Source organism: Vigna radiata, unplaced genomic scaffold, assembly GCF_000741045.1.
Source record: "Vigna radiata var. radiata cultivar VC1973A unplaced genomic scaffold, Vradiata_ver6 scaffold_321, whole genome shotgun sequence".
Lineage (NCBI taxonomy): Eukaryota > Viridiplantae > Streptophyta > Magnoliopsida > Fabales > Fabaceae > Vigna > Vigna radiata.
The window spans coordinates 277,433-300,099 of NW_014543610.1; the positions used below are offsets into that span (position 1 = coordinate 277,433).

The 22,667-nt window shown below is 37.1% G+C and overlaps 1 non-coding gene across 1 annotated transcript; it reads left to right on the top strand.

Annotated features, from left to right (window-relative positions):
* The first annotated feature begins 16,263 nt into the window (after positions 1-16,263).
* On the top strand, positions 16,264-16,336 carry TRNAA-AGC. Its single transcript has one exon. It is a non-coding gene; the product is annotated as a tRNA-Ala (tRNA).
* The last annotated feature ends 6,331 nt before the right edge of the window (positions 16,337-22,667 follow it).

Here is a 22,667-nt window from a genome sequence, read left to right on the forward strand (position 1 = left end):
AAAATGTGATTGGACGATTTCAAATTAAAAAAAAAAAAAACTTCGATCTTTTTCTTTCAAATATGCCATTGTCTTAGCTTTTTCTAATTTGAAATAGTCCAACTACGTTTTGATACATGCGCAGTGTCAAAATAGTATTAAATTGATGTTAAAATATTATTTTCCTTTATTTTTCTGTAACTCTGCATCATTAAAGGATAACTTTTTTTTTTTCACACAGGTCTAGTAATTTACCTGTGATTTATATGATTAAGTTACTTCATTAGTGATTTTAAAAGAATTATTTTTCATTTAAACCATTTATTATTTATGATTCTGAAGATTAACATATCTTTATATTAAAAGAAATGAAAATATATAATAATTACAATTTAAATAAAGTACTATCATTACACAATGATGAATAAACAGTGCTATAAAAAGTATTGTTCATGCAGCATGCACGTGTTTCCCTAATACAGCTTTTATCTTTTTTTCGCGCTGCGTTACTTGTCTACCGCACTTGTCGTTCCTGCATCACCGTTACATTTTGCATACTTTTTTTTTATATATTTTATTATTATTAAGTGAGGGTATTAGTATAACTCGGATGCAATTCCTTTAACATTTTGATATTATTTTTAATAAAAAATGAAGTTTGGGTATTATATGGAATAAGAATTTACATTAAAGACGGGTACAATTATAGAAGAAAAAAATAATTAAGAACTTTATTTAGATCGTGTATTTACACAGAAATGAGTATGAATAACTAAATGAGATGTAAATAATTTCGTTATTTATTTAAGGAGAAGTTTGATAAAATTTTGGATAATGTAAAGTGTTAAGACATTACACATGAAAAGAAGTTTAGATGTTTGTGATTTGTTAGATATCGTCCCACAAGACCACAAGTTGGTGATGTTAAGAGTGTTAGGTTTAGTCCAAATCTCAATCCATATTCAAATATGTCGGTGTCACGTATCATTTCCGCGTTCAATGATGATTTTCTTTTCTTTCACCAATATATATATATATATATATATATATATATATATATATATATATATATATATTCTGAAATTTTAAGAGATAAAAACAAATAAAATAAACATTTTTTTAAATTAAAATTAATTTTATTCTTATAAAGCTATGTTGAGAATCCAAGTGTGATTCAAAACTTCACATTGGATAAAAATGAAAAAGTAGAACATTCATTATATAAAAGTGGAAGACTCATTAATTCATTGTAAGGTTTTGGATAGAAAGTGGTGTGAATTTTTTATATGGTTGGACGTTATTGGTGTTTATGTAACCTAGAGATAATATCCTCCTCGATAGACCCAACAAGTTTCTCCAAATCAAAGTAGGAGTTATGTGTAAATACAATAATTAATGAATATAATTATTGTTTTTCGTGTTGTGTTATTTATACTATGTTTATGTATTTTTTTCATGGATGAATATGACTTAGGTGACTAATTATCTTTGTTAATAATTGATTAACTCATTTGTTTGACCTTAAGTTAGTCAACTTAGTCAACGTTAAGTTGTCAATTATGGTTGGTCGACTTGTATTCGAACAAGCCATCATTATACAGGATCATATACTATGAAAGTTGAGTACATCTAGATACGATGATCAAGTTGTATTTGGAAGTATGAGGAATACTGTTTTAGTTAAATGATATGTATTTGAACAAGTTTCCTTATCTATGGTCATACCATAAGGGCTAAGTACATTTAGACATGTAGTCTATATATTATTGAACACATATGATACAAATTTATTATGTAAATTTATAAAATAAATTATATTTAAAAATACAAAAATATTTAAATTTAATGAAATATTAATAATGTTTCATACCATTTTAAAACCAAAATCATAAAACAATAAATATGTATATATTTTCTTTATATTAATGAGTACTCTAAAATCACTGTTTAAGATATAATTAATATTTTTTTTATTTAATTATATTTATGTTGAAATTTGGAACAATTAATTTCATTAATTAAAATAATGTAAATTTAAGTAAAAAATTTCTAAAGATAAAAATACTCTTTTGGTCTCTTATGCTTTCTTTTTTTAAAAAATTAAGATGTTTAACACTTTATTACTTTTATACTGGGTTGTTTATTTTTTATTTTTTGGTTTGTTGTTTTCGATGTTGATTTAAGTTTTTCTTACGCTTAATTATATTTTAATTTTTAACAACACTAAAATGAAAAACAAACACTTTATGATTTTTTATTTTTTTTTTTGTTTCTTGTTCTCTATGTTGATTTAAGTTCCTTTTTTTACGTTTAATTATATTTTAATTTTTAACAACACTAAAATGAAAAACAAACACTTTATGAAAAAGAAACGAACAATCACGTTAAAATGATCTTATTCTTTAATTAATTTTTAACTTTTTTTTATACATCAAATAAATTACCGATTACACCTTTATAATATTGATGAGCATTGTTTTTCTAAATAAAATGAAATAAAATTAATAATTATTGAAGTTAAAATTTATTTAGTGTCACAATTAAAATTTTATTAATGATATAATGTATTTTGGAATATTACTACAAAAAGGAAGATTCACGTTAGGTCACGTATATCTGTCATGAGGTCACGCATAAAGTTGTTTTATTTAAAGAAAATAATTGTAAGTAATGAGTGTATTTATATGTAACCCTGAACTAATTATTTTTTTTTTAAATTTAAGAATTAAAATAAATAAATATATTATTTTTTCTTCACCTACGACTCTGAATAATTAATTAACTGCATATATAATTATTCTTCTGCGATGTTAGTTGTGAAACAATAGCAAAATGTATTATTTTAAAATTCTAAAGATGGGGGCAGCAAAATCCAATCTTATTATTTTTAATGCTAGTAAACATATTTGTTTCGGGTTGGTGGGATCTTCCTCTACAATTTCCGGACTGGACGCTCTCCGTTCATCCTGGGTCTTGCTCCTGCTCTTCGTCCTGGCCGGCCGGGTACCTACTAAAAGTACTCCAACGCTCAGGTCAATTCTCAGTTCTGTTTTTAGAGATAGAAAGAGAAAGTTATCAAGTAGAGTAAATGCACCATAAATGTTCCTACCTACTGTTATCTTTGACCATTATTTATAGTTTTCCAGATGGGCCAAGGATTAGTCTTCTTTAATCACGGCCCAAGATTGGGCCCAACGTCCTTAATCCTGTTTAGTATGATATTAATTAATGACCTGATATTTCCTCGTTCAACGTCAGTAAATGATGNTGCGTCCCTCGGCTAAACCGTCCGGCCATGCCGGACGAACTCAAAAGTGTTGTCTAAAGGGTTAGTTATGGAGTGGTAAGTTAATTGCCCGGACGTCTCCCCCGATGTACGGGGCCGGACGTCCTCCCTGGTACATAGGCCCCCCAAGCCTGAAGTGACAAAGTAACTGAAAGACTGAGTAGGGAGACGGTTGCGATTTTTGAGGAGGCACTAGGTTGAGAGTGGGGAGACGGTTGCGATTTTTGAGGAGGCACTAGGCGGGAAGAGACACGTGTTCTCCTCTCACTGGTCATTTTGAGTGGTGGAGTGAACCGTCGCGAATCTGGGCCGTTGATGTGCTTTGAATCAAACGGTGGGTAATGCATGATGAATTTCAAAATTTGGCTATAAATAGGGGTGGGAGAGGATGGCTGCTCACTCTTTACTTCTCTCTTTTTACCGCTTCAGAATTTCGACCTTCAGGTAATAAATGGCTGCTATTAGCGTTTACTCATCGGAGGAGTCGTCGGGTCGTGGCGGCGGGGGTGCGGCGGGAAGGACCGGTGACGTCCCTTTGGAAAGGGGACAGGCGGAGGTTAGGGCTGGGGGTGTTTCGTCTCCGAGTTCGGTTTCTTCGTCGTTTCTGGATGCTCATCAGGATGAGAGCTCTGTTCCGCCTTCTCCGGACAGAGATCGATTGGTTAATAGTTATGGCATATTTTTGCTCAAGGGTGGAGTACGGATTGATCGCGAGTCGGCCGAACCGGCCGGAGGATGGCCTCGCATCCGGGGCTATCGGTGGGCCTCCCCTGAAGTAGGTGAGTTTACCTCAGATTTCGGGACTCACGACGAATTGTCGTGGTGGGCGAATCGGTCCTACATCGCCCGTGATGTTGAGGATGCCCGGCTATTCCGTCTGGGCGTCAGTCATCCGAACGAGCGCGTGTACCATGGGAAGGGTTCCAACACCGAGGACTTCTTCTTCGTGTATGCGTATATGTTCGAGCAAATGTATGTCAGAGTGTCGTTCACCGATTTCCAAGCGTCCGTCCTTAAGGAGTTAAAAATAGCTCCCACCCAACTACATCTAAACGGGTGGGCGACCATGCAAGCCTTCACATCCTTATGTGCGGCGGTTGGGCTAATGCCCATGGTTCGGGTGTTTCTTCATTACTTCAATGTCCGCCCTTCCCCCCGACGAGGGTGGGTGTCTTTATCCTCTGTACATGATCGCACTCTTTTCAAGTCGTTTTTCGATTCTTTCAAAAATTTCAAGACAAGATATATCAAAATAATAATTAAGGATTCTGGGAAGTCAGAGTTTTTTGACGTCGAAGGCACTCCTCGGTTCCCCTTTTATTGGACAGAGGATCCTCCCAAAATAAGGGCGTACGGTGTAGCCCGCATGAATAACTTGGAGCGCGACGCCGTTCGGATCATAAAGGATCTACCCCGTCGCCTCAACGCCCGTGGCTTCGTCGACTGTCTGAAATACAAGGACTATGACCAAATAGCCTTTGGTATGATTATGGCCGGTTCGGCTTCCTTATGTTCATTTTTGACTTAGCTAATTCTTGTTTTCTTTTCAGGATATATGTCACTACCAGAGCCTCGCCAGTCTGGATGGCTTGCGTCTACTCAACGGCGCAGGGGGAGCAGCTCGAAAGGTGTTGCTCAACCGTCCGCGGCCTCTAGTCGGGCGACCTCGTCCGGCATACCTACTGGCGTACCCGTAAAGGTACAGGTGGCGGATCCCGTGACAGTGGTTCGCCCTGAAAAGGTGGTGGCTGATCCTGCGCCAGAGAAAGTTCAACCGGACCCTGCTTTTGTCACGTTGGTCAATTCTTCAGAATCTCCTCCAGATTCGGCCGTTCCCCTCGAACGAAAGAGGAAAACCAAGGAGGGAGGGAAGTCCTCCTCCAAACGCCACCGTCGCAGTGGAAGTTCTTCACTCCATCCCCTACCGGTCGGCGTCTTCGACATTGCCTTTGACGCAGCGTTGAAGATAGAGTGTTGGCCCAGTTCCTCTCAACTGGCGATCATTGAGCCATTATCCGAAGAAGATCTGCTGGGGGCGGCCGTGGAGCTGATGAGCCGGGGCGTTATGCTGGCTCGTAGAGCTCGCGAACATAGTAAAGGTCGCGAGGCTCGAGAATTGCTCCGCGAGTTAGCCGATGAACAGAACGTTTCCGCCGGGCTTCGTCGTCGTGTGGAGACGCTGGCGAAGGAGCATGAGCACTGCTCTAAGACGCAAACCAAGTTGCAAGCGGACTTGGACACTGCTGCTTCTAAGTTGGCTGCAGCGAACAAGTCTTTGGCGGATGCCAAGCTGGTAGAGGACGGTCTAAGAGAAGATGTCGAGAAGGAAAAGCTGGAGGTCCGCCGATTGGCCAAGAGGGGAGGTGAACTGGCCTAACAGAGCGAGCGACTATCCCAAGATCTTTTGGCCGCTAACGCCGACAAGAAGCGTCTTGAAGCCGAGCTGAAGGAGGCGAAGGATGCTTTCGACAAGCTGGACGCCACCGTGATAGATGAGCACAAAGAAGGGTTCAATAAGGCTCTTCGTCAAGTGCAATATCTTCTTAAGGTAGATCCGACCGCCGCTGGGTTTGACTTGTACAAGGACGTGTACCGGGGCGAGATGCGACCGATGGAGGGGGCTTTAAACGACGAAACCGTCGTGGGAACGGAAAGCGAGCCTGCTGTTGAGGCCGACCCAGGAGTTTGATCTTTTTCAAATACTGTATTTTTTGGTCCGTGAGGTCGACTTGCAAACATTTAGGCGTAGCTTTTGTTTGCGTGGTCGAACCGTCCGGCTTTTTGCTTATACTTTGACAGTATAATGAATTTGGTTCATTTTATGGTTAACTTACTATTTATTTTTGTTTGTTGTCTTGTTAACTTTATTATTTATAAGCGTTATCGGCCCATGCTGGTTTGCTTGGGTCGGATTTTTGGTCGGATGATTTCTTCTTAGTGGGACGGACCCCTTGGTGGGACGGATCCCGTAGGAACGATTTGGGACAGATCCCCTTTTATTAGGGACGGATCCCTTCAACTTATTTGGGACGGATCCCTTTTATCAGGGACGAATCCCTTCAACTTATTTGGGACGGATCCCTTAGTTATGTTCGGCCTTGCCGGCAGAGTACTTAGTTGGATGAAAAAGAAGGCCTTTCATTTAAGGATTCGTAGAAAGAGTACATCGGCTAAGCATAATTAACTGAAGTAAAACTTTAAGTGTGTTACATTCCACGTATTGGGAAGGAGCTTTCCATCTGGCCGAGCAAGGCGATAAGCTCCGTTCTTCAGCGTTGCGACGACTCTGAATGGGCCTTCCCACTTGGTTGCCAATTTTCCATGTTGGGGCGCACGCCTGGCTTCCCCAGTCTTCCTCCAGACAAGGTCACCCTCTTGAAATTCTCGGGGACGGACCTTAGTGTTGTACCGGCGCTCTACTAGCCATTTACAAGCCTCAGCTCTGAGTGCCGCCCTATCACGCCGTTCGTCGATGGTATCAAGCTCCACCCTCAATACCTCATCATTTATCTGCATGTCCTCAAGCCTTCTGCGCAGCGATGGTTCGCCTAATTCGACCGGGAGCATGGCGTCGATTCCATAAGTTAAATTAAAGGGGGTTTCTCCCGTAGTGTCGTGCGGTGTGCATCTGTAGCCCCACAGTACTTCTGGCAGCTCCTCTACCCAGGCCGATTTCTTCTTTCCCAACCTCCTTTTTAATTCCGCCACTATGGTTTTGTTGACGGCTTCGACCTGGTCGTTCGTCTGGGGGTGTTCAACCGAACTGGTGAAATGTTTGATACCCAAGTTGGTGTAGAATTCTTCCAGTTTTCTATCGATGAATTGTCGGCCGTTATCCGTTATTATAACTTTGGGGAGACCGAATCTGCATACTATTTTCCAGCAAAACTTCTGGACCTGCCCGGCAGTAATGGACGCCAGGGGCTCAGCCTCGACCCACTTTGTGAAATAATCGATCGCGACTAGGAGAAATCTTTTTTGACCCTGGCCCTGGGGAAAGGGTCCGACGATATCCATTCTCCACTGAGCAAACAGCCATGGGGAAGTAATGGAATGGAGCGTATGCGGGGGAGCTCGAGTGTCGTTTGCATGGGCTTGGCAACTGAGGCAACGTTGCGTGAAAGTTCGGGTATCGTCCTCCATTGTCGGCCAATAGTATCGGGCCCCTGAGGATACGGGCTTTCAACGTTCTTTAACCGGAATGAAATCCGCATACCCCGTTATGAAGCTCGTTCATCACGTACTGAGCTTCCTCCGGCGATAGACACTTCAGCAGCGGAGTGGAGAAACCTCTTTTGTATAGGTCATCCCCGATTATTATAAACCGGGCTATCTTCTTTGACTCGGATGAATCTACTGACAGTCCATCCTCTTGCCTTTTTATCAATTTCCTGATCTCATCTCGCCAGTCGTTATTGGCCGAAGTGATGGCGTAACATTCCACGGACGGTTGAAGCAAGACCTGGCGGATAACAATCGTCAGTTAACCCTTTTCTTTGCCAGAGCTGAGTTTAGACAACATGTCGGCCCGCGTATTCTGCTCCCGGGGGATATGTTGGATCTCAACCTTTTCAAAGGACACCATTAAGGATGCCGCGCGGTGGAAGTATTTCAGCAGATGGTCCTCCTTCACCTGATATTCCCCCTTCATCTGCCCCACGACTAATTGCGAATCTGTCCGGCATATCAGGTTTCGCGCTCCCATATCCTTGGCAAGCCCTAATCCGGCCACCAGAGCTTCATATTCGGCCTGGTTATTGGATGTTTTGAACTTGAATATCAGCGAGTATTCAAGTAAAAAACCGTTCGGGCCTTCCAAAATTATTCTGGCCCCACTGGCCTGCCGGCCGGATGCTCCGTCGACATAAAGGGTCCATTGGTCACTCCCGACCGCAGGCAACTTGGCCGCGAAGTCAGCGAGATGTTGGCCTTTGATGGAACCCCTTAGTTCATACCGTAAGCCGAATTCTGATAGCTCAACGGCCCATCCCACCATTCGTCTGGCCAGATCGGGTTTCCTGAGTACCTTAGCCACCGGATGATTTGTTCTGACGACCACTTGGTACCCCTGGAAATACTGGCGAAGTCGACGGGAGGCGTGGAGGAGCGCCAGCGCCACCTTTTCTACCTGCTGGTAGCGGACCTCCGTCTCCTGAAGCGTGCGACTGATAAAGTATATGAGTTTTGGGGAAGGCTCTTCCTGTGTCAGGACCGCACTGACTGCCATATCGGACACCCCCAAGTATATTTGCAAGTCATAGCCTGATATTGGTCTGTTCATAACGAGGGGGTTCATCAGAATTTCTTTTACTCCAGCAAATGCTTTCTCGCACTCCGCGTCCCATTTTCCCGGGGCGTCCTTCTTCATCTTTTTGACGATTGGCCGAATTCGCTCGGCTAACTTCGGAACGAAGCGTGATAGTGCTGTCAACCGACCAACCAACCTCTGGACGTCCTTGAGCGTGCTGGGGCTTGCCATTTTCAGCACAGCTTCGCATTTGTCGGGGTTGGCCTCGATTCCCCGGGAGGTAAGCATAAAACCTAAGAATTTCCCTCCGGCCACGCCGAAGGTACATTTCGCCGGGTTCAGCCGCATGCTATACCTCTTGATCTGATTGAATACTTCCTCTAAATCCTGCAAATGTCGTTCATCATCCGACGATCGAACGACCATGTCGTCGATATAGATGTCCATGCATCGTCCTATCTGCTTGGAGAAGACCCTGTCCATCAATCGCTGGTACGTGGCCCCAGCGTTCTTCAAACCGAACGGCATTACTTCATAACAGAAGTTGGCCCTCTCCGTCATGAAAGCGGTCTTCTCGCGATCTGGCGCGTACATGGGAATCTGGTTATATCCGGAATACGCGTCCAAGAAACTCAGCATCCGGTGCCCGGATGCTCCATCGACCAACGCGTCGATGCTCGAAAGTGGGTAAGAGTCCTTGGGGCATGCCTTGTTTAAGTCCGTGTAATCCGTACACATCCGCCATCTGCCATTTGACTTCTTTACCATAACCACATTGGCCAGCCACGTGGTGTATGTGATCTCCCTGATGAAGCCGGCTTCACACAACTTCCGGGCTTCTTCGTTTACCGCTTTCCTTTTCTCTTCTCCCATTCGTCGCTTCTTCTAGGCTATTGGCCGGGCGTTTCTTACCAAGGCCAGCTTGTGGGACGCCACAGACGGATGGATGCCCGGCATGTCCGCCGCCGTCCATGCGAAAAGGTCCCGGTTTCGCCATAAAAGGGTTCTCAATTGCTTCTCTGTCGCGTCCGCCATACCCGTGGCTATAGAGGTGGTTTGCGAGGGATCCCGTCCGATCATGACGGGTTGCGTTTCTCCAAGAGGTTCCAGGCGGTCCTCAGTATTAGTCCTTGGGTCTAAGTCAGCCATAGCCACCTCTGATCTAGACATTTTCCGTCGGTTTTCCTGTGGATATATCCGTAGGCCGGCTGCATAGCATTCCCGGGCGGTTTTCTGATTTGCCCGTATAGTGCAGATTGTTCCCCGGTGGTTTGGGTATTTCATGGTGAGATGCGGTGTGGACACTATGGCTCCGAAAGCATTCAGGCACGGTCGTCCTAAGAGGACGTTATAGGCCGTGTTCGCTTCTACTAACAAGTACCTTATCTTCATTTCTTCACTTTCCCTTCCGGTACCCAAGCGAGTCTGCAAATCGACATACCCCCTCGTGTCTACCCGCTCTCCGGAAAAACCTACTATCTGCTCGTTGTATGGAACGATCAGATCTTCCGACATATCCATCTACAGAAAGGTCTTCCAATACAGTATGTTGACCGAGCTCCCTTGATCAACTAACACCCTGCTTATCCCGTAGTGAGCTATTTCCACGTTGATAACCATGGGATCATCTTGGTCGGGATCTGGGGCATGAAAATCTTCGTCGGTGAACGTGATTGGCGGCATGGTTCTTTTCTGAACGTCTACAGCATGTACGGATCTCAATGCCCGGATACTCCTTTTTCTAGCGGAAGAAGTGTGCCCTCCTCCGGCGAAACCTCCGGAGATGGTATTAATCACCCCCCTCAAAGGTCTCCTTTGCTCATCGCCTTGGCTACGGCTCCTGCTTCTCCGATCTGTCCTTCGCCTTTCAGACGTCCGACCATAACCGTGCTCTCCATCCCTCTTTCGCTCCCTAGGAGGGCTCCTTGGTCTCACATGTTCTCTCCCGGACGACCCCTCCGTCCAACGGACGTCCTCCCTCCTAACATATTGCTGCAATTGTCCCATTCGGATTAGCTCCTCAATTTTGTCTCTCAAAGTCAGGCAATCCTCCGTATCATGTCCGGAGTTTTGGTGATAGAGGCATTGTTTACTCAGGTCCGCTCCCGGAGACGTTGGTCGTTTCTGAGGTGCGGGTAAGACCTGGGCGCTCAGCGCCTCTTGTAATATCCGAGCTAGGGAAGCGTTAAGAGGGGTGTACTACGGGAACTTGGGACCCCTCGGCCCCTCGCGAAGTCTGGGTCCGTTCGGCCTACTCCCTTGACCCTCACCTTTTCTACTATCCCCCTTCTCGGCCTTAGCCTCCTGCTACTCTCTCCTGTAATTTTGTTTCATATTCTCCACCTAGGCCTCGTCCGCCGCCCGTTTTCTCAATTCCTCCATTGTACTAGGAGGATTCCGGCATATACTATCCTTGAAAGGACTGGGTCTCAATGCGGGCATTACATATTGGAGGGCTAGTTCTAAACTCGGTCCCTTAACTTTACGGACCACTTTCTGGTATCGGTCCATGAAGGATTTCAAAGATTCTTCCTTGCCCTGCTTCAGGTTCATCAGGTCTACCACCGTCATATCTTCTGCATTACATGCGGCAAATTGTTTCTTGAACATTTCTCCCAAACTCTTAAAGTTTTCAATGGAGTTGACTGGCAACGAATTAAACCACTCTAAGGCCTCTCCCTCCAGGGATAAAGAAAATGCCCTGCACCAAATGGCGTCACAGCCGGTACGGAAGGTCATGGCGTTGATGAACGACTTAACATGGGCGGTCGGGTCGGACGTCCCATCGTACATCTTGAATTGAGGAGGTACGAACTACTCCGATATGTGCACTTCCATAATCTCCCGTACGAACGGCACCATAGTGGTTGACTCTTCCACCTTAACCAGTGATCGGTTGTCCTTATTCCCTCTCTCCTCTCCTCCGTCCGCGTGAGCACTTCTATTCTCCCCTTCTAATGGTGTCCGCTTCTCTCCTGCTCCCTCTCCCTGCTCACCTCCGGTTCCCCCGTTCTTACTCTTCGCAATCTGGGCCAAACACTCCGCTCTCACTGCGGCCATCTCCTCCTCATGCTTTCGTTGCATCTCCATCATCCTCTGCTCCATCATTCTCAACATCTCCGCCTGATCTTCAGTGTTAGTGTTTCTTGTGGTCACCATTGGGTATAATCCTCCGGCCCCACGGTGGGCGCCAAAATGTTTCGGGTTGGTGGGATCTTCCTCTACAATTTCCGGACTGGACGCTCTCCGTTGACCCTGGGTCTTGCTCCTGCTCTTCGTCTTGGTCGGCCGGGTACCTGCTAAAAGTACTCCGACGCTCAAGTCAGTTCTCAGTTCTGTTTTTAGAGATAGAAAGAAAAAGTTATCAAGTAGAGTAAATGCACCATAAATGTTCCTACCTACTGTTACCTTTGACCTTTATTTATAGTTTTCCAGATGGGCCAAGGATTAGTCTTCTTTAATCACGGCCCAAGATTGGGCCCAACGTCCTTAATCCTGTTTAGTATGATATTAATTAATGACCTGATATTTCCTCGTTCAACGTCAGTAAATGATGCTGCGTCCCTCGGCTAAACCGTCCGGCCATGCCGGACGAACTCAAAAGTGTTGTCTGAAGGGTTAGTTATGGAGTGGTAAGTTAATTGCCCGGACGTCTCCCCCGATGTACGGGGCCGGACGTCCTCCCTGGTACAATATTCATTACAGGGTTTTTAGGTTTGAAATTGTAATAACGAGACTTGTTAGTTCAACCAAAAAGTTAATAAATCGATTTAATATAGTTTATGAACAATACAACTGGTGTGAAAATTGATGAATGGATTAGATAAACCAGTTAAAATTGATTCAACTAAAAATATAGGTTTGCATGAAAAATATAGGTTCTTATGGGAGATTACGTGGATGACTAACCTATGGCATATTGACGGGAGTATAGAGCCTCCATAGAGTATAGTTTTTACAGTAAAAGTTCAAATGTTATATTATTCTAATTAGGTATTAAAAATATCAATAATAATACTTTGATACACTTTTAGTTTTTAACATTCATTTTTGCTGAATTTTCAAATTATCATAATACACAATTTTAAAATTTAATAGATCTGACGTGTTAAATGAGTGTATTTGACACGTTTGTGTATCAAAGTACCGCTATTCTAAAAAATATTAAGTATAAAGAATTATAAATTTAGTTCATTTTATAACTTGATACTAATTAATGTGGATTGGAAAAAGTTTTCAATTCAAAAAATTATCAGGATTAAAATGACTAAAGCTATGTGAATCAAGTTCAATTCATAGACTTTCTTTTTAAACATGAAAAAAATATAAGAGATAAATGTTTACAATTCAACAATAGAACAATGATTCATAAGGCACAAATGTGTTTTCTTACAAATGATGTAATACAATGCAATTTTAATTTTACTATTTCAGTTGTGGAGTCGAGCTACCACCGACACCTATATACTTTGTCTTCTCGGACTTCCGGTTCCACCTTTCGTCCCCGTAGTGTTAGCTCTGTTCGGTTGAGTCCTCAAGTTCTCCTCTGATGTACGTCCGGCCGAGTATCTGCTAAAGGTTCTTCAACGCTCAAGTCAATGTACTATTCACTCGGTAAAGGGAGAGCAGCAATAAATGTGCAGTAAATATGAACCAATTACCTCATACCTTTCACCTCCATTTATAGTTTTTGCCATGAGCCCGTGATTAGCAAAACCTTAACCACGACCCAATGCTGGCCCAATAACCCTAATCATGATTTTACCTTAATCTTACCCTAATCTGCGATCTTGACTGGACGGCCTGCCCGAGACGGTCGGGCTCGTCGTCGACACTGAAACAGAATTGGAACGACACAAATAAGGTTAACATGTTACCGGTGCAGGGACGGTGCGCACATGCTGGTAGGGGCAACCGAGCGTCCCAGGCGACTTGTCGCGTGATGCCTGGTCCCTACGGTACATTTACATATGAGTTAACATAAATATGTTCAAATGATAAGTACATTAATTAAAATCGTACTACATGAAAACACACATACACACACATATTCTTATTTTATGTTAGAGGGAATTTACGTAATTTTCATTTTTTAAGAATATTCATTTTCAAAACACAAATCACATCAAATTATGTCTTTCTTAAAGAAACAAAGCTGTTTTTCTTAAAAAATTCTTCAACACTAGCATTGTTAACTTTTGAAAAACTATCTACTTCATACAACTTTGAACTTTGGAAAAATTTATGTAAAATAAAATTGTCCAAATTAAGATAAGGACACCTAACTTCTGGGAGTTGATGTAAAAGAATAAAACAACTTTTAATGTTGAATAGAGTGCATGTAATGCATCTTTCGTCATCAAAATCGTTAGATATAAGAAGGACATTCAAAAGAGCAAAAGTTTTTCAACAACCAGAAATAAATTTGCAACAACTACTTTCTTTAAAGTATATATAGTATTTCAAGAAGAAAAAGAAAGAGAGATGTCATATTGTGTAGTGTGGATACTCAATCCAATTCTTTGTGTTCACAAAAAAATGTATGAAGAGAATTGTTCTTGTCCAATTAGAAAACTAGAGGAGTGTGCACAAGTTTTATAGAAGTCAATAGCTAATATTTATCTCTAGTAAGCAACCTTGTGATTTGTTAATCACAACCTAGATATTCATCTATATATATCCTAGCTAGGAGTGATTGTTTGGTAAAGAATATTTGATGAAGTCAAAAATGTCTTTTTGAAATAATATTTGGTCAAGTTATAAGTGACTGGTGAAAAAAATATTTGGTTAAGTGACTTGTGGAAAGAATGTTTGGTCAAGAAAAAAATGACTTGTTGAAAAAATACTACTTGAATATGGTAAGTCAAAGATGGGTGTGAACTGAAAGAGTACTTGAAAGGAATTAGTTAAGAGTGGCTACAAGCCCAAACAATACTTAAGAGGTTAGCTAGAAATGGTTGTGAGTCCACACAATACTCAAAGGATTAATTAAGAGTAGCTATGAGTCTCAACAATATTTTTTATATTTATCAACATTAGTCTGCTTAATGAAACTCAATTTATTTATTGAGAAATTAATGTAATATATTTATTGTGGAAATATGCATCTAAAACACTTTAAACAAATATGTTTGCTAAGCTTATAAATTTCTTTTTGTCATACAAAACTATCATCTAAGTATACATCACTAGGCATTTATGCAAAGTGTTAGAAAGTAACTAAAACACAATTTAACCATTTCTTCTTGTGTTTTCCCCTGTTTTTCAAATAGGTTATGGCTTCCATATTTGTCATAGAGGATATATTGAAAGGTAGTTAGGTTCACTCCATTTTCAAATGCTCATAGTGGCTTTCAATAGTCATGTTTTATCCTTTTAGGGTTGGTTAGTGTGCTTTCTTTATATTCTCTCAAGTTCCCTTCTCATCTCCAACATGGCTGAAGAAGGGTTAATTGATAGTTTACTTTGAGAGGTCTTTATATCTCCTTTTAGATTTGGACATGAGGCTTTAAATCACTCTTTATAGTGATAAACAACTGGATATAGAATCTTTTGATTCAAACCAATATAAAAATCATTTGTGTTAATTTTCTCTAACTCTACACTTTTAGCACTTAAATTGTTTGATAAAAGTTCTTAAAGAAAATCACACTTTTTAAAATAATCAATTCACCCCTCCCCTTTTGATTATTGACGTAACACTTAACACAATTAAAACACTTTTCTCTACGCGATACAAGTTTCAACATTATATACCAAATCCAATGAAAAATAATAATAACAATAAAACTTTCAAAATAAATTTTACCATAATTTGGAAAACATAATTTTAAAATTGCTCTATGCATGTTCATATTGATATGCCTAAGAAATTCAAATTTCAAAATCACATATTAATAGAGTATGGGTTGGCTTTGATACCAATTGAAAGAAATTTCTAAAAAATAATAATATGTTTTTATCCAAAGATTCCAAATGCAAAGCACAATCATATAATAATTTTTAATGAACTTATAATCTAATTCATGATGATGGAAAAGAATGTGAAAATATATTTGAGTTTGTCATATATGGATAATGACATTAATCGCAAGTATGTAATTTTACAAGTGTAAAAGACTTTAGACACTCTTATTGGGATGAAGAAAAAACAAAACCCCTTATGCATTATCTCTATAAATAAGTCATAACTCTTTTATAATAGTTTTCAGTCACATTCCTCGTTTTAATAATTCTATATGAGTTTCTCATTAAATTAAAATATTAATTTAACACAATGATGATAATTATACTTTAATAAAAAATTTAATATTAATATTACCATTTTATAATTTTCAATATGTGTGTGATAAAAATATAACAGAATTAAAAACCATTTTCATCACCACAAAGCTCACTCTTTAAAGTAAAAAATCTCATTCTGAGTCCCGAAATTTCAGTCATCAAATGACCACTGTCTCACCTTTTATCTAAACTTTAAGGAATTTAACAAATAAAACAACTTCAACTCTATTTTAAAAATATAGAAAATAAATTAAATAAAAAATATAAAAAATCATAACCTTAAATATAAAAATTAAATTACTAAATTTTAAATAAATTAATAGAAACTGACAACACAGCCAGTCCGGACATTAGAAATAATAAGAAAAAAATACATTAGCGCATTCACTCTGTTGAACTTTTGCATTAACTTCAGAAAATACAACACATTGTTTGGATACAATTTCAATAATAATTATTACTGATTGGGGATGTAGCTCAGATGGTAGAGCGCTCGCTTAGCATGCGAGAGGTACGGGGATCGATACCCCGCATCTCCAATTATTATCTTTTTAAATAATGTGAACTTAAATATTTTTAATCTCATTTTAAAATTTTTCCAAAAGTATGGATTAAATATTAAAAGAATTTTAAGTTTCGAAAAACAAAATTTTGTTTATAGAGAAATTAAAAAAAAAAAATCCAATTCAAATTAAAAGAAAATAGTTTATTAAATGCACAACTTGTTTAACAACATCAGAGTTCTTTATAAAGATATGATTAAGACATAGTTCTTCTTGCACATTGAAAAAACATTGATATTTTCTTTTAATTCTCTATTTGTTGAGTTTTTTTTTTTTTTTTTCATTTATTGGAGTGTGACAACATAATTAATTTTTATACTAATTATCAATCATAAATTGAAAATAAACATACCATATTAATAGTTTTTATCACTAATTATTGATTTTTTTCTAACTATTAATATTATATGTTTTACACAGACTCAAATATATTACTAGAATACTTTCTAGTTATCGTGATTTCCATTTGAATGATTATAAAAAAAGGTTTACATAGAGCACATAACATATCTTAAAAATGTAAAAATAAAAGTTCATAAATGCTTTACACTTTTTAGTTATGTTTTTTCAAATTAATTCATTCTAGAACTAGTTTTAGTAAATAATATGCTAACTCAAAATTGTAATTAATATTCGAATACAAATAAAATATATAAAGTGAGTTAACTGAAAATAATGTGTATGTATTGTTTAATGAGAATTTTGGTTTAATAAGTTAATTTTTGCGTAAATTTAAACTTATCATGTTTTAATTGATCATATTTTTAAGTAAACAATTTCTTTTAGTTTATAACTACAGAACGAGGATTAAGAAGAAAAAAAATAGGAATTTAATGATATTTTAATTATTTTTAGTAATTTCTAAAGAAAAATAAAGGATGACGAAGTTGAGTCCCAAAATCTATCGATGAATGCTAATAAGATAGTGGTGACTTTTGTAATTGAGCTACAAGAAAATAGTATTAGTAAGGCTGTTAGGAAATATATAGAATGTGACTTTTGTTGCTGAGCCACAAAACAATAGTGTTGAGCCCTAAAGGCTCTTAATCAAATGCGGTGAAAAGCTTAAACAATAAGAAAGTGACGCTAAGACGTAAGGCGACAAAGAAAGAAGAAAGCCCTCCATGGAAAGAAACCTTTGTGGTTGAGCACCAAAGGTTGGAGCTGAGCACGGGTGAAAATTCTGTGTCTAGATGTTGCTCGGATTGCATTGTAATATTCTATGAATAGATGAATTCTTTTGTGTTGAGGTTGGATGTAATTGATTATGATTCTTTATATTGTTACCTCTTCGATAATTATGTATGGTGATTTGATTTATGTTTGATGCTTGGATAAATTGATAACTCATCTTATTTCATTGGTTTGGACTGAGTTGAAAGATTAGTCTCAAACTATAATTAATCAAATCATCTAATTCTTGTTAGAGACTTCTACATGATATAAAGGGTGGGCTGGATAAAAAGTCTTGCACTTAAAGGCGAGAATTCGTTCAAGCAGGAGTGAAGAAATTGTATTGGGTTTGAAGTTCCTATGGAGAAATGGGCCTAGATCTATCTTATTTTATTTCCAGGACATTGAATGATTTTCATATTAAATATAGAAGATGAGTAGTGGTGCAGTAGAATAGGTTGAGATGAAATCCAATCATATCCTCCACTCCATTCAATCTATATAATATATACTACTATTAATACTTTCATAAAAAAATCTCCAAAACAAACTACCAATATACATGTTAAATCACTATAGGATACGATAATTCTTATTTGATTATATTACAATTAACTTGGTGCACTAGCCAATAGATTACATAACTAGATAACTCTTTTAAAACTTGATATTGTGTAATGTTGGGGCTTAAGCCCAATGGACAAAAAATTCTCAACCAAATTAACCCCCATCATATTTCAATCAAGAATTTAAACATTTCTTTCCAACAATCATACTTTTTTGTGTTTCTTTATTTAGAGATGAAATGATGCATATAGATAAAAATGATAAAAAAAAATGAGGAAGAAATATATGGAGATGAAGATGAAGTGGAAGGTTTGTAGGAATGTAAATTATAATAAAACTAAATTAGCAAGTATAAGAGGAATTGTTATAAGAAATCTATGAAATTCGTGATCCAAATTGCTAGATTCATCACTAGATTTGTCATTTCTGCTATTCACGATGTTCATAGAATTTTTGAATTGTAACCAGAATTTTTGTGTCCACTTCTCTCATGTTTTACAATAGTTATCATAAACAACAAATCGTTTGATCTAATTTTAATCTTTTTCTTAATCACGAGCTTCTTCCAATATTATATTCCATGATATATTGATCGACGAATTTTCTATAACCTTAGATCCTCCTTCTCAATCTCTTCCATTTTACTATATTCATCTTTTATTTACATTATATAATTTCCTTTACTCTTTTCTTATTTTATCTTTATTCTCTTATTCAATATCTTGATTCTCAATAAATACATAAAAACCTTAAATTAAAAATTATAATACTATTTTATATTTTTTTAGAAAGTATAAAAATTTTAAGAGAAATAATAAATGATAGAACATTAGTCTTATTGTTATCAATTTTTAACAAAGAATGTATTACATGATCTAAATGCACATAACTATATATACCAATAACTCTTATTTGTGATTTAGATTGTAATGATTTGAATGTCCATGTAGCATAAAATAAAAGTGCAATTACTTAGTATTTTCATTATATATATATATATATATATATATATATATAATATAACTATTAAATTACACAATATTATCTGAATAATTATACATAAATATTAGTATAAACTAAATATTCACAAATATATTATATAATAATTTTCCCTTTTCTACAGTATGTAAATTTCATCACACGTGAAAATGAAGTTTAGATAAAACCTTAGTCAATTTTTAAATTACATAAAATTATAAGCTTAATCTACTGAATCAAAACTATTAATTTAACAAATTTTAAAATTCATAAAAAAATTAAGTGAACTATGTTCATTTCCCTAAATATAGTGATTTTTTTGCACTTACAACAATGTTGTCACATTATATTTAAAAAAATTAAGAAGACATAATGTAATGCATAAATGCCAAATCTAATATATAACTGATATTAGTAATATTTTTAAACAATTAAAAAAGAGTTAAGTTCAGAGTAAAAATAAAATTAACAGTCTTTCTATAATTTATTCTAATAAAATTACGCTTAAATAATTTCATTTCATAAGTTTATTTTTATTTGTTTTAATTTGGAAAAATAAGTGTAATCATACCTTTATTGTTAATGAGATAGTTAACCTTAAATTAAGCGTGACTAGACATGTTGATGTGTAGTTTTCAAATTATATTGCTTAATAAACAATTTTGTGATGTGAAATTTTGTTTTTAAAATAGAAATTAAAATTGTGGATTCATTCACCAACTTTAGGGATTGAAAAAGCAATTAAACAATTCGAGTTCATTCAGTGAAATTTTTCATCATTATTGGAGCTAGTTCTTTGGAATCAATAGTTCATTGGAATAAAGGGTATTGAAGGTCAATAAATGTTCTTCTATTGTGATTTATAATTTATTATTTGATGATTTTTTGTCGTAATGTTTTATAGTGTTTGTGTTTTGGAAAACTAGATTATTGGAGTTGGGGTATTAATGGAGGACCATATAGAGGACACATTGCACCTCTCACTAGAACATTAATAAAGATGACGGAAGAGGAAGATGGACCTCAAAGAACTATACTTTTTTGGAAGATTACTTATTAGCATCTTCCTTTCTCTTAAAAACCTTATGTAAAACTTATATATATATATATATATATATATATATATATATATATATATATATATATATATATATATATATATATATATATATATATATATCTTTTAGCATTGTATTTGGACCAAGAACTTTGTTTAGTGTTGATTACATTACCAAAGTATATTAGCACAAGTTTAAAGAGGAATAGCGCCACATTTGGGCCTTGAAGCATTATTAGTGCCACATTTAGGCTTGCTTTGGGCCTTGGAGAGTGATATGATCATAGATGGGGCAACAATGAAGAGCTTTTAGAGTGACAAAAAGAATAAAAGTAGAATAGGTTTCCTTTGGGCGTGTATTTGCCTTTTGATTTCTTTCTCTTAGTTCTTGTGAATAATTGGTTATAAACTCTTCTTTCTCTTTAAGAGCAAGCAATGTGGGACTATTCATGGCTTGATCTTAAAAAGAAGATCAGAGAAAGTGAGCATTCTAGGCGTGTAGGAGTTAGTAGCATAGCTAGTTTTCATGTTTTGAACTATAGGAGAACTAGTTGCCTTATAAACCCTTTGGAGTGGAGAGATTTGAGCAATGTGGGACTTAAAAGCCCCTAGAGGATGTGTAGCAGCTGCTGGACGGACTACACCCTCAAAAGTCCCACATATCCTAGATCTAGCTTCCAAGCTTACTTCAAAGGCTATATAAGAAGGCTTAGGGGTCACCTTTTGAACACACATTACCTTGATTCAATGAATTCGAGTTTATTTGCACTTTTGCAATCTTCTTTGAGATAGAATTTTGTCTCTAAAGCCCCATATTTGGGCAGACCTTATCTTGCTCAAGCAAGTGGCGGTCCTCCTGTTGATGCTTATCTTGGAAGCTTGTTCAAGTGGCGCATCTTCATTTCCTAAGTTTCCTTTCTCTAATCTTTTCCATTTTAATTTCTCTTCCATTTCTTATATTCCATTTAGGATATTCCCTCTAGGTATGCACTTCTCCATCAGAGAGTCACTTTGACTTGGATGAGTGAAGGAACTTTCCCTTTGACCAGTCATCTAAAAGAACGACTCCCTTGTATTCCCCTTAGACAGTTGGTGAAGGGAAAGGATTTCATTCACTCCCATTGGACAAAAGAAGCTTCTAGGACCTTTTGAAATTCAAAGCAATTCTTGTAGATACATGTACTCTTTTTTCTTTTAGAGGGTTATCCTTCTCCTACAAAAGGAGAGTTCCTCTCATTGTAAAGACATCTTGGAAATTAATGATAGTGAAGCTTTGCCAAATTGCAATTTCACTTTCTCTTAAGATCAAGTAGGTCAAGTAGGTTGTCTTTTTCTAAGACTCTTCCTAACTCCTTTCTTACAAAGTTGGTTAAACCTCCTTTAAGAACTCTTTTCAAACCATTTTTCACAACTCACCACTTTCATCAAATCAAGTCTTCTGCGTATTACTTTAAGACTTCTCATCAAAATCCTTGAAAAGGGTTTCATCAAGTATGATATGAAATGTTAAAAAATGACGTTTTAAATATGGATATATTGTCACACCATATTAAAATGTGTTTGTATTATAATCCGGTATCTTTAAAGTTGTGTTGAAATAGTGTGATATGAATTTAATATATACTGTAGTCCATCTCTTTAAAATTGTATTAGAATATATTTTTGAGTGTGATATGTGTTTAATATATATTTTATTTCGTTAACATGTTAATATTTTATAAGTATATATATATATATATATATATATATATATATATATATATAAATATAATGTGTGTTATAGATCTGCTGTCGGAAAGTCACAATTGTACATAATTTAAAAGTATACATAATTTACTTGTGAGAGAAAACTAGTCTAACCTAATATTCAACCATGAAAGTTATTTCTTAGAATTTATTTTTTATATCTTAATGTCAAGAAGATAGAGTGTGCATGTACCTTTTTCCTTTGTGAATAGGGTGATGGTCATCTTCACCAACCTGGTCATAGCCAGCCTGTTTAAATCATCTGTGTACTTTCTAGATTATTGCAACCGTGTTGAATCTTACCAACCTCTCTTTTTAGCTTCTAGACTCTTACTCAGTTTCAAAATTTAACAGATAGTAAGTTAAGTATGCTATATATTATTAATAAAATTGAAGTTTATCGTAATGGTGGGTGTCAGACATCGCCATTCAATTATATATAAGTCATCGTAATATGATTTTTAAATACTATAATAGAATAACACTTACCAAATACCTATTACATAAATCACATCAAAAGGTTGCTACCAAATGTCAACTAACTAGACCACCAATTTTGAACCAAGAGAACATCTGGCCAAATTTTGGGCACACAACGTGGGATTTTGGCAATTTTAGGTGCATCATTTAGCATGCAGGGACACTGTATTTATTTGGGACAGAGACAACAAATTCACAGGATGTATGCTTTTACTTTTTCATCAATTCTCATAAAAGAATTATAAATTGATATATATTTAAATTTTATACTGAAAATGAATCTCAACGAAACCTTATGAATTTATC